We start from the raw sequence: 12,105 nt of genomic DNA, 5'->3' as shown, positions 1-12,105 counted from the left end.
TTTTTTCCTTCTTAAATATATTATACAGAAGTATTGCTATCACTCCTGATCAGCTCAGCCTTGGCCAGCAGCAGGTCTGTCCTGGAGCTCACTGCAATTGGCTCTGCCAGACATGGGGGAAGAAGCTTCTAGAAGCTTCTCACAGAAACCACCCTGTAGCCCCGCCACTATCAAAATAGCACAAACCCAGTACATCAGTATAGATTGGATATTAATAGTATAGCTGATTTTCAAATTTCAGATTTGTGTAGGTTGAATAACAGTTGCTTAGGGTGCAATAATGCATCGCCTGAAATATCCTCATGCAAATGTCTCAAAGCTTTGCAAGTCACAGACAAAATATTAAGATAAGAAGATGATAAAAGACCATGCTTAATTTTAACATTTTTCTTTATTCCCTCATAGGTATATTTTTATCACTGGAAAGCCCTCTGTGCTTTGGAAATAAGAAGATGGAACACAATTGATGAGATAGCTCTTAAAATTTTAGAAATCTTTCTGTGGAAGTTTCTGTTTCTCTACTAACAAAGGGAAGACAGAGAACAACATTTACTAGACCTTTATCAGAGGCAATCCTGGCTGAAAAGGTAAGATTACACTAGATTATGTATTCTAATTGACTAGCAGTAAATACAAAACCCAAACCTGGTATGAAGTATGTGACACTGTATGTCACAAAGAGGGGTGCATATAATTGTTGTTTTCATGTTGTGGTTTACATGGGGAGGTTTGTGATTTTATTTAGTGTGTCCGAGTGCATGGAACCAACAAATATATTAACATCTTCTGCTTTGCAATAGAAATGAATCTGTAGAGAAAAGTGGTTGTTGCCTAATGTCACCTCTGTGCAGCTTTAGAGGGTTCACTTATGATGAGCTCTAATCTGGTCACATGGACTGGACCATATTTAATCTGAACTGAAACTCTAATGCAGATGCAGTGGACACCAGATGACAGCCTCATGTCTGCTACTGACCTCCTGGGTGACCTTATCTGAATCTTTTTATATCCTTATACTTCCTTTTTTCTCTCTAATAGAGGGTTAAGAATACAAGTGGGTAGAGTATTACCAGCAGTACAAGATCTCTGATAGAGTGGAATTTAGAGTGGAATGGTACTATTTTCCATGTGTAGGGGAAAAAAGGGCCAACTAGCAACAGGTTTTTTCCTCATCTCCAGTTTACTTTTTCAGTGGTCATACAGGTGGAAGTATATTAGCAATAAATCCGGCAAGACTAGCAGTTGTGGAAAACTCTTCCATGTGTGAGAAGTGTCTTAATGATTGTCTCTATCCTTATTATTCATTCTTATGAGAAAAAGCCAAAGGTTTTCACTAATGAAAATTAAAGACAAAAATTGAATAAATTGACAGATGAAGGAGTACAGACTTTATCAGGGCAGGATTCTGCTTGGATCTGTCAACCAGGCAACTGAATCTTCCATCCTCTGCTTGAGAGAGAAGGGTCTTATTCTCCATATAACTTTATTCAAAATAGTGGGAAAACTCATGGCTCTGTTCTATGGTAATAGATTCATGGGCTTTATGAAATCAGTCTTTTTTTCTCAAATGTGTTGGTTCCTATGCAGTGCTGCCATAGAGCTCATGCACCATAAGAGATGGAAAAAGGAACAGTTCAATGCCAGTGAGTAACTCTTCCCTTCTTTTTGGTGTCATACAGCCAGGCATGAGTGATCCCATTGCAACAGCAAGAAGCATGTAAGGGCCATGTACCTTCTACGACTCACAGTTTAAATTAGGTAATAGCCAAGTTAACCACAGCAGCCTCCTGTTTGGAAAACACATCAGCTCTAATTCTGCTACAGTTTTTGCCTTTTTTGGAGCTGTGCCTATGCATTTGTATGTGATGCCTGCTGCTTTGTTCCTCCTGAACCTTGCTTCAGAGCAGTATGGATAATCTGCATTCAGTTGTCTGTTTGACTTCAAAATCATGGTAACAGGCATGTTTTTGTATCACAAAATCAAAATCACTGATTTTCAGGTTTTTGGCATTCCATATGTTTATGGGAAATATATAAACCTAAAAGTTTCCTTTTCCTTATGCTTGCAAAAGAAAGCCAGACAAAATAACCACTTGAGATAAGCTTCAGAATTTTTTTTTTTTTTTTACTGAGGAAATGGGCTGTAATCTTTAGAAACATAAGCTTTCACCAGAAACCCCTTCCTGAATACGCAAACTAATTTTTTTTCAGATTTCATGTGCATCTAGAGAAACTGAAGAAATTTTCTTGAATTGATAGCCTTTTTATACTGAGTGACAAGAGAATCCTTGCAGAATAATTTGCTGTATAGTCAAAGAATGTCAAGTCATTGACCTTTTTTGAGTCTACACCAGTTTACAAAATATACAGAAAACCCCCAAGAGTTTTTGTCGGGGGCTGCAGAGAATTTGCCTCGTAAGCCTGCTTTGCACATATTAATTTTGAATATTTAGGAAATCCTATTAAAAGCCTTAAAAAACACTGAGTTCAAAGCTTTTTAACTGTTCACTTGCCTCCAGGGGAAAGTATCTACACCAATTCACAGGGGGAAAAAAAAGACACTAAAATTAAAGAAAAAGAACACAGAAATATTTCATATTTTTTGCATAGGGCAATTAGCTGTGTTCTTACATCTGAAGCTTATCAGTGTATGTTTCTGACAATGTAAACATTCTGCAAGATGTATCATGATTAACTTGAAATATAGGCTAATTATGGTTGAAAAGAAAATTATTCTGTAATTATCTTTGTAATCTTATTACAAAATGCCTGCATATAGCCTAATCAACCAAAATAATAACAGACGTTTTTTAAATGTTGTGTCTGAACATCTGTGTCTATATTTGTAAGCAGGTAATGTAGCACATATATATAAATATATATATGTTCGCTAATAGATAAACAAACAGTGTGGAAAAAACATAAGACTTGAATTGAAACTCTGTCAGCTGCTTATGTAGTAACACTGTTAGGAAAGCACAAGCTTTAAACAAAAAGGAAATGCAGATCACTGTGCTCCTCTTTATGGTAGATGATTATATATCATTTAGTGAAATTATCCTCTGTACGTACTCAACCCAACAAATGCAAATCTTTGCTTCAACACGATCAGAAATTCTTGCACAGGATTTAAAAAAATTTTTTGTAGTTTAATTCCAAATGGGATGGGGAAAATTTGTCCTGCATTTGGTCTCATGACTAAGGTGTAAGATATCAAAGTGTGTAATTTTTGATATTGTAATTAAACATAAAAATTCCTTTAGAAATTTTTAATGTATAATTCAATAATCACTGATAAGCCCAAGTGGTATTATTATACCTAATTTCTTTCTTTAGTTGCAAATAATAGAGAAAATTAGGTTAATATCATCAAAAAATTGTGGGCAGCCAGCCTGAAACTATTTTGATGTGTTAATGGGACTGTATATTATTTGCAAACATTTCAATTTTCCAGCATTTTTCAGTCCCAGCCTTCAAACTGACCATGCAGCACATGATAAGGGCTTGATATCCATTTGAGGGTTTGAATTTTCTTAAGTCACTGAAGGAAATCTTTCACCTTGCTATACTTTCTGTTCATTCAGCCATTTTGCAGCAGTCACACGAATCATCAATGAGATCCCCCTTGACTACCCTGACTTAGAAGATATGCCATAAGAGGGACACTGCTGTGCCTCAGCTGCAGAAATTTTCATTCCCTGGGATAAGATCATACCAAGTGTGGAGTAATACTCCTGAACCACACAAAGAATACATGTCATGTCAATAACACAAAATATCTGCCAAGCCCAATTATGTTTCACATAATTTGCACAGTCTGTACTGGCAGCAACAATGAGATCTCCAGTAAGACAAGCAGTGAAATCTAGAGAGATGATCAAACAACAGTGTTTGTATTAAGGTGGGAGGAACAGGTTTTCTGTGTTGCACACATCTTGGTTCTTGGAATTTGCTTATTTCCAAGCAAGCTGCTAGTTCACTTGTCAAACCTGAAATTGTAAGCACTTTTTATTTTCTCTTTGTAGTCCCCTACCATATTTACTACTGGAAATCCAACTTCCTCAGTAAGTGAGACAGAAATCATACTTAGAAATAACTCCTTCCCTCTGACGCTGTGATTTCTTTTTAGAACATTATTTTGCTCCGTGAAGAAATGAACTTCTGAGGGCGGGGGGTGAGTAGAAATAATAAAAATAATTTTAAAAAAATGTAACATTTTATCTTACTTAGCTTTAGTCATGTGGAAAATGAACATCTACTCCAGTCTAACTGTCTAAGGATGTATACATCTAATAAAGGCAAATGAGTCCCTCTGATTTCTTTTTGAAATGGCTATAGAGACAACCTACACATCTAGCTTAGACTAGAAAGCATTATATGGATTAATTTATAAGAAAAATTTCCAGTCCATGTAATCCTATTAGCTATTAAAAGAATGGCTAGAAATGCACAAAGTAAAGAATTAATTATTCATCATAAGCCCTGATTTCAGCGTTTCCAGTACAGAATATTTGATTTTGTTACACTCATATATTCTTAATTGTGAAAAAACAATACTGCAAAAGATTGATATATTGTATACCAATGTGAACATTTAGATGCTCAAATACATATGTCAGTTCCTTTTTAACTCTGATTTTTAAAAATGTGCCAAAAACATTTGCCAGTTTTGGGAAGGATCTAATTTTTTCCCCTCTAGTCTATTAATGTGTAATGTTTAGTTCAACAAACAGGTAACATTTCATCAAAGATGACAGGATTTTTACATCCTCACAAACAATTGTCAGATTTATAAAGTTATTAAATAATTTTGATTTGTAGAACTGAAAATGCTATTGTCAATACATAATAGCTGCTTTATAAGAAATAACAAAAAATAGGCAACCAGCTTAATCAAAGTCTTTTTCACCTCCAGTTTCCTCCCCAGCTCCTGAAACATGCTTTAAAAAAATGTTGAAGAGTTCTAATCTATTTTTTCAGATAGGTTGACCCACATTTCAAAAAACAGAGAAATCCTGTTAACATGGACTACATCTCCAGCTGTGCTAAAAGGCACTTTGAAGACACATCACTAAGTGGACAAGCCAATATGAAAGAGGCACCTCACCAAAGGTGAGCTCCTTTCAGTCACTTTAAAAAAAAAAAAAAAGATATTCCATCTTCAGAAGGAAGTATTCTAACAAAGCAGGCAAGAGTGATGCTCGATAAGAACTGCCATCAGCATGCACAAGATCAGCAGCTCACATTAATGTATATATTGCCAAGTTAATCATAGATTCGGACTAGTCAAAAATAAATGTAGTCCTGCAAATCTCTTCCTTCGGAATTTAAAAGGAGACTATATTTTATTAACACATACAAATATGAATTTTCATACACTATAATAGTTGTATAAAATGCCCAGCTCTTTATCTTAAACTGAATGCATACATAGGAACTGGCTGTGGGAAACTTCTCATGGAAAAATACACGTTAAATATATAAACTAAAGACTAATGCAGCCAGATGTATGCTCCCTTTAAACCCCTACATATGGGATGCCCAAGATTATTCTTGTGGAAGGCATTTCCAATAAATCACAGCAGTTTGTTTACATCTTGTCTAAATATTGCATGTTTTTGACTTGAGATTTATTTTGTATTTTCAAAAGCAGAAACAACAGTACAGTACACAGCCACATTGAATTGGCAGTGGGATACTTGCCAAGTAATTTAGGCACACCAATGCATAGGGACTGAAAGTTAAAAATAAAAAAAGAACAGTTATTCATTCCTTGTTTATATGGAGATAAGCAAACAAAAAAAAGCAATTCTGTAAGAAATAGATCATTGCAAATCCATGAAGAAATTAGCATGCTCACTCAGGAATTCCCTTCTGGCATTTAGCTAGCATGGCTGACTATACACAAACTCAAGGTTTTCCAGCTTACCAGTGCCCTTCAGTCAAATTCAATGTATTAATTTTTTATCTGAAAATGTTTGTTACGTTTGGTTCTTAGATATTCTGCCTACTGATCACCCTCCATAGAGGAATGTTTCTTAAAATCCATCGCGATTTTTTTCCATTCAAAGAAATGTACTTTACCTAAAAAAATGTCTTTTATTTGTTGCCATAGGATACAAGAGATCACCTAATTCAATATAGTACTAATCTTATCTAAAATAAACATTTCTGCCTTTCCAATCAGAAACCCCTGTTGGCATCTAAAATAAATTGTGCTCATATTTTTAGAAAAATTAGTTTCTATTGACTAAACCTTGGAAGCTATGTTAGGACCTGTTCACTCTTTGAAGAAAGATGCAACTATATTGAAGATGGTAACGATAAAATGTTTTGAATGCTCACTTGAATTTTGTTTTATAGCCACATCTACATGAGTGCACTAAATGCCTGACACGGAAACCAGCTGGCATGGTGCAGCTTGTCCCTAGGCTGGCAATTTGCTTTGCCATGATTACATTTCCTCTGCAGACTGTATGGCACAGGCCCCAACAGGTAAGGATCCTACTGGCATTTTACTCCTACACCACTCGGCAGCATGTTATGCAATTCAGCCCCTTCTCTCTGTCTCACATGGCACATAGACCACACCTAGGGGATTTAAAGGGGCTTTTTACCCACATTCTCAGGTAAGGAGTTTCTGTTGAATGGTTCCTCCACCCTTCTTGTGTTATGCAGGGACACCAGACACCAGATTCCTGAAGGGTGGTTGTAGTCAGGTGGGGGTTGACCTCTTTCACCAGGCAGCAACTGACAGAAGGAGAGGGCACAGTTCCAAGCTGCATCAAGGGAAATATAGGTTGGATATTAGGAAAAAGTTCTTTTACAGAAAGGGTGATAAAGTGCTGGAATGGACTGCCTGGGGAGGTGGTGGAATCACCATCCCTGGATGTGTTTAAAAAATGACTGGATATGGCACTCGATGCCGTGATCTAGTTGAGGTGATAGGGCATGGGTTGGACTCGATGATCTTGAAGGTCTCTTCCAACCCAGACATTCTGTGAATTCTATGAATTATAGGTGTTCCCTTTCTTCTTTTTCTCCTTCCCATAGTCTCACAGTCTATGTTTCCTAACAGCAAAGACTGAAAACAAGCTTTATGCCCAGCAGAGCTCTCCCAGGGACTAATTTCTTTATCCAATCTGATGGCAGTGGAATCATGGAGAAATGCTCCTGTGGCAAAGAGCCTTCTGGCCTGCATTAGGAAAAGCATTTTCAGCAGGTTGAGGTGGTGTTTCATCACATCCTGTGAGGGAAGAGGTGGTCTTTCCCCCTGTTGAGATCACATTTAGTGTTCTGAGTCCAGGTCCAGGCTCTCCAACACAAGAGAGACATGGGCATCCTAAGCTGGTTGACTGAGGACTTAGAGCAATAGTCAAGACAAGAGAGCTGGAAGTGTTCAGTCTGGAGAGAAGGAGATTCGGGCACCCTATCAGTCTGCATACACACTTGATGAGGGACAGCAAAGAATTTAAAGCCAGACTCTTCTGACAGGTGACAGGACAAGTGTCAACAGAGACAAACTGAAATAGATGAAATTGCACTTAAACGTAAGAACACTTTTACCACAAGGGTGGTCAAAGACTGAATGAGGTGCCTTGAGATGCTGTGGAGTCTCTCTGTCCTTTGAAAGCCTACAGGGCAGGGCCTTGAGCAATCTGCAGTATCTTACCCTGCTCTGAGCAGAAGGGATTGGACTGCGTGATTTGCAGAAGGCCTTTCCCACCTGCTAAAATTCTGTGTTTCTGTGATTCTGCAGTTTCAAGTACTCTGCAGAGCACTCCTTGGTGTCTCCCTCTGCAGCCAGATCTTCAAAAAGATTCCTCTGAGGGTTGGCAAATCTGTGGTGGTTCCAAAGGGGAAATCTGAAATTCTCAAACCCAGATGTTAAGCAATGAGGGGCTAGACATCAGAGCAAATCATAAAAGCAAATATGCTGATCTGTGTCAGTGTGTTAAAAGTGAACTCTAAAAAGTCATTTTTACTTAAAAAAAAAAACCAAAAAACCTTTCTCTGCAGTAATTTTTGAGTTCTTTTTCTCTGCCTGTCATTTTGCTGTTGGTAAACTGATAAACCTAGCCAAAGCAAAATCTGCCTGCCCAGTACCCTTAGCCACTACCCCTGCAGGCTAAAGTGGGGGTGACCAGCAAACATGAGCACGGCAAACATAAATGCACAAATGCAGTAGTTTGGACAGCAGTTTGTGCAGAGGGGCATATGGAAGGGAGCCAGCAGCAAATGACGACAGCACAGGACTGCTCAATATGCTGTGATGTGCCACAGGGCACAAAACACAAGCCTCAACAACAGCAACCATCCCAGCACATCGGAGACTTCCCCTCAGAAAAAGCCTGAGCTGCAGGGCACCTAGAGGTCTCCCACTGAAACAAGTTAAAAAGGTGCACACGCCTGCATCTGTGCTCTGGCTGAGAAGCTGTGCTACCTAGCAAAAAAAAACTTCTGGAGGAGATGAACAGACTGTACAGCACCAGGAGAAATGAAAATGAGGTTGACAGTATCGTTAAAGAGACCCTGCAGAGATATGAACCCAAATTTCAAGCTGCACAGAAGGAGGAACAACCAGAGACTGTGCTCATTCAGGTGGAAAATGGTGATTCCTGGGGTGGTGAAAGCTGGGAGCAAGTGAATTTTGGTAGCAGGTGGAAAGCTCCTTCTTCACCCAAAGCTGCAGCTGCAGAATGGGTTTAGTGTCTTTGTATCACACATAGAGGATAAACTTCTTCCTGGGTAGGAACCACGGTGGGCCAAGTCTCAACTACACACTTGTATCGGGAGAAAACAATGGGTGGTAGTTATGGGAGATTCCTGACTGTGGGAAATGGAAGTCCCCACCCACAACCTGACTTGCTGCCTGGCAATTGCTGCTTGACAGGGTCTTGGATCAGGAATGCTGTGGAGAGACCACTGGTACTGGTCCAACTCTTGAACTAAGCCTTTTGCTGCTCATCTATGTGGGCACCAATGATAATTCTGCAGTGATATCGGGGGACTGTTTGGTTCTGGACACAAGGGTCACAGGCATCAGGGTCCAGTTAGAGCTACCTGTGGACTGGTCACTGCCAGGAAGAGATGGACTGTGCCTGACTGAACACAGAAAAATCATCTCTACCAACAGGTTTGTGAAGCTCACAAGAAGAACTTTAGCTGGGAATAATAATGACAGAGGGAGATGAAAACACACAGTTAAGTGAGGGAACAGTTGATGAAGTTGAAAAGCAAAGGGTGGATAAAGACTGTTAAAAGAAACCTCAGGAACAGCAAACTGGGGGAAAAGGACACCAGTCTCAAATGTACATGCCCAAGTGCACGCTACCTGAGAAAGAAACAGGAGTAACTAGAGCAACTCATTAGGTGACACACTGCAATGCTGTGGGAGTAGCTGAGACATGGTGGAACAGCTCACATGACAGGGGTGCTGCAGTGGACGGATACTGACCCTTCAGGAAAGACAAGTGGGGAAGATGAGGGTCAGGGAGTCGCCCTCTGAAGAAGCAAGTCAAATGTACAGAGGTTTTGTACTGGATGGATGACAGGTGGATTGAAAGCTTTTTGGTCAGGATGAGACAAGAGGTCAATATGAGTAATATGGTGTGGTTGGAGTTTGTTACAGACCACATGGTCAAGGTGAGGAGTTTTTTTCTAAAGTACCAAAAGCAATTAGAATTCCTTTCACTCAGGCTAGGTTTTTTTAACCTTTCACCTCTTTCAGCCAGGAGGTGAAACATGCCAGTAGCAATTGCTTCCAATTCTAGATACCTCAGCTGCACTGAAACAGAAATAAATGTATTCTTTTTGCCTTCCAGACCTCAGTTACAGTTTTTTCAGAAAGCTGAACCTATTGTGACCATTCAAATTCCCACTCTGCTGGAGTATTTGTTTTCTGTTTGGTTTTTTTTCGGTAGAAATCAGACATTATTAAATTGATATGTATCTGGAGCTGTGAAGTGTTTTAGTTACCATTCAGCTTTGGTGAAACATTTTCACCCATGGCTTATTGCGAAATATAGTAAGGATCAAGACATTTATATTTAGGGATCTACATGCAGCTGCAGACATGTAAGGCAGAAATCTGAACTCCCATTATTCCCCACCTTCCTATTGTCCCTGCTCATTGCAGATGGATTGATATTGAATAGCTTTTCAAAGGTGCCCTCCAACTCAAACTATTCTATGATTCAATGAATATCATGGACAATGATATAGTTACAGTGAGTGTAACTAATTGCTAAAGAGGTTTAGTAACTCATCACCCACTGAGGCACTCTCATTCAGAGAAGTGAGATTAAGTTAGTTATCCCAGAACAAAAAAGTTTTCCAAATCATAGACATGGTTTCTGTTTCTGCTCCAGAAGAACATGCATCTTCAAGACCTCTGGCATATAGGCCAGCTCAGTGTAGATATCTCAGGTACTTTAGGATATGGCAATTGGCCCTAGAAGCATACAGTTGGTAACTGAATTGAGGCTTACATTTCCATTAATTATAATGAGACCTTTAATACCCACATATAGACACACAGATTTAGGAATCTTATTTTGGAGTTATTTCTTATCCTGTCTGTCAGGTTTCAATCCACTTTCCTGCTCATAAATTGCCATTATTTGAGTTATCCCACAGTATTCAGTGTTGACTCCAGGTAGATCTCTAGAATGAGATAGGTTTCACTAACTTGTTATTCTCATACATATATATATATATCCATATATCTATGTCTATATCTACCTATCTATCTATTTATCTAATCTATCTACCTACCTACCTATCTTCGTACCTATCTACGTACCTATCTATCCATTTAGACAAATTATCCCAAGAGTATCTGCTAGCTCCACAGCATTGATATGTCTCAGGTATACTAGATACCTCTAAAAGCATCAAGCACCTGTGTATTGATAATTGAGTAGAACCCTTAGATATATAGATATATAAATCTCTGTAGATATATGAATCTCAAAGAATCGGCTCCCATGGATTCATTTGGCTAAAAAAACTTTTTTTTTTTTTTTTGTTATTTATTTTTACTTTAGGTGTTCTAGAACACCAAGTCATCTGCATAGAACTGCAGATTGGACACATTTATCTGGAGTAGAAAAGCTGGAGACCAGGCAGGGTATTCTATCAAGTCTGAAATTATTCTAGAGACTGATGTTTGAACAACTGAAGCCTACCTCCATGTTTGCTGTGAGTTGACTTTTTGTTCTCTGCCAGACACAAAAATGTTTTGCTTACTCAATTTTATCATACTTTAGCCTACATACTGAAAATATAGGTACAAATTAGGTTTTGAAAAGAAACAGAATGCAGCCTATGGTGGTTAATAAACTGGATCATGTAATCTGTAGATTACAAATGTGTTTTGTCAAAGGCAGAAATTAATCTGTTTCCATGTTCAAGAGTGGAAGCAGGACTTGGGCAAACAAGAAAGGAGAAAAGGGACAAAAACTAAGGTTTTGGACTTTGAAGTATCTCTTACTCTTTGTTGTAAAATCTATATTATTAATTTTTCTACTTCTGGATCTTATGATTGTTATCTAACATCTCATCTGTTCATTTTAATAAAGTTATTGTATCACTCTTTTCAGATCCCTTAGAAATAGTCAGAATTTGTTAAGATGGTTTTTACTTTGATTCTTGTTAAGGTATCCATAATATTAAGATATAGCACATCAACTGGATTTTTTGGTGGTAGAGATTATGGACAGTATCTTTATTTACAACTGTCAATAAAAGATAACTCAAAGTATCCTAAATTCAGATGTAGATGTTGTTAGTGGCTGATATTTACTGCATGCTGCCGAACACTTACACAAAATAGCTGTAAGAATAGGATCAATATTTCAAGTCTTCAGGCAACTACTGTTGAAGGTCTTAAATGTTAAAAAGGCACCATTTTATCTTGTAGGCAATTCGGTATAAGGCTTTTTATCAAGCACACAGTCATTTTTCAAGCTGCAGAATATGAAACAGGTTTTTTTATGTAAAAAGTATGCATTCCTCCAGAAAAGGAACTCAATTTATAGCTTTAGAAACAGTTTATGACAACTGTGAGTATGCCCTTGGAATTATTATGCAAGAAAAAAAAAA

General features: G+C 38.1%; 1 long non-coding RNA gene across 1 annotated transcript; it reads left to right on the top strand.

The window, feature by feature from the left end:
- The first annotated feature begins 336 nt into the window (after positions 1–336).
- Positions 337–11,731, top strand: LOC108446301. The gene is made up of 5 exons (XR_001861448.1): positions 337–587; positions 4,130–4,174; positions 4,981–5,112; positions 6,364–6,495; positions 11,049–11,731. It is a non-coding gene; the product is annotated as an uncharacterized LOC108446301 (long non-coding RNA).
- Positions 11,732–12,105: the final 374 nt, after the last annotated feature.

Source organism: Corvus brachyrhynchos, unplaced genomic scaffold (assembly GCF_000691975.1).
Source record: "Corvus brachyrhynchos isolate BGI_N302 unplaced genomic scaffold, ASM69197v1 scaffold12, whole genome shotgun sequence".
NCBI lineage: Eukaryota > Metazoa > Chordata > Aves > Passeriformes > Corvidae > Corvus > Corvus brachyrhynchos.
This window is presented reverse-complemented; position numbering and strand designations above follow the sequence as displayed.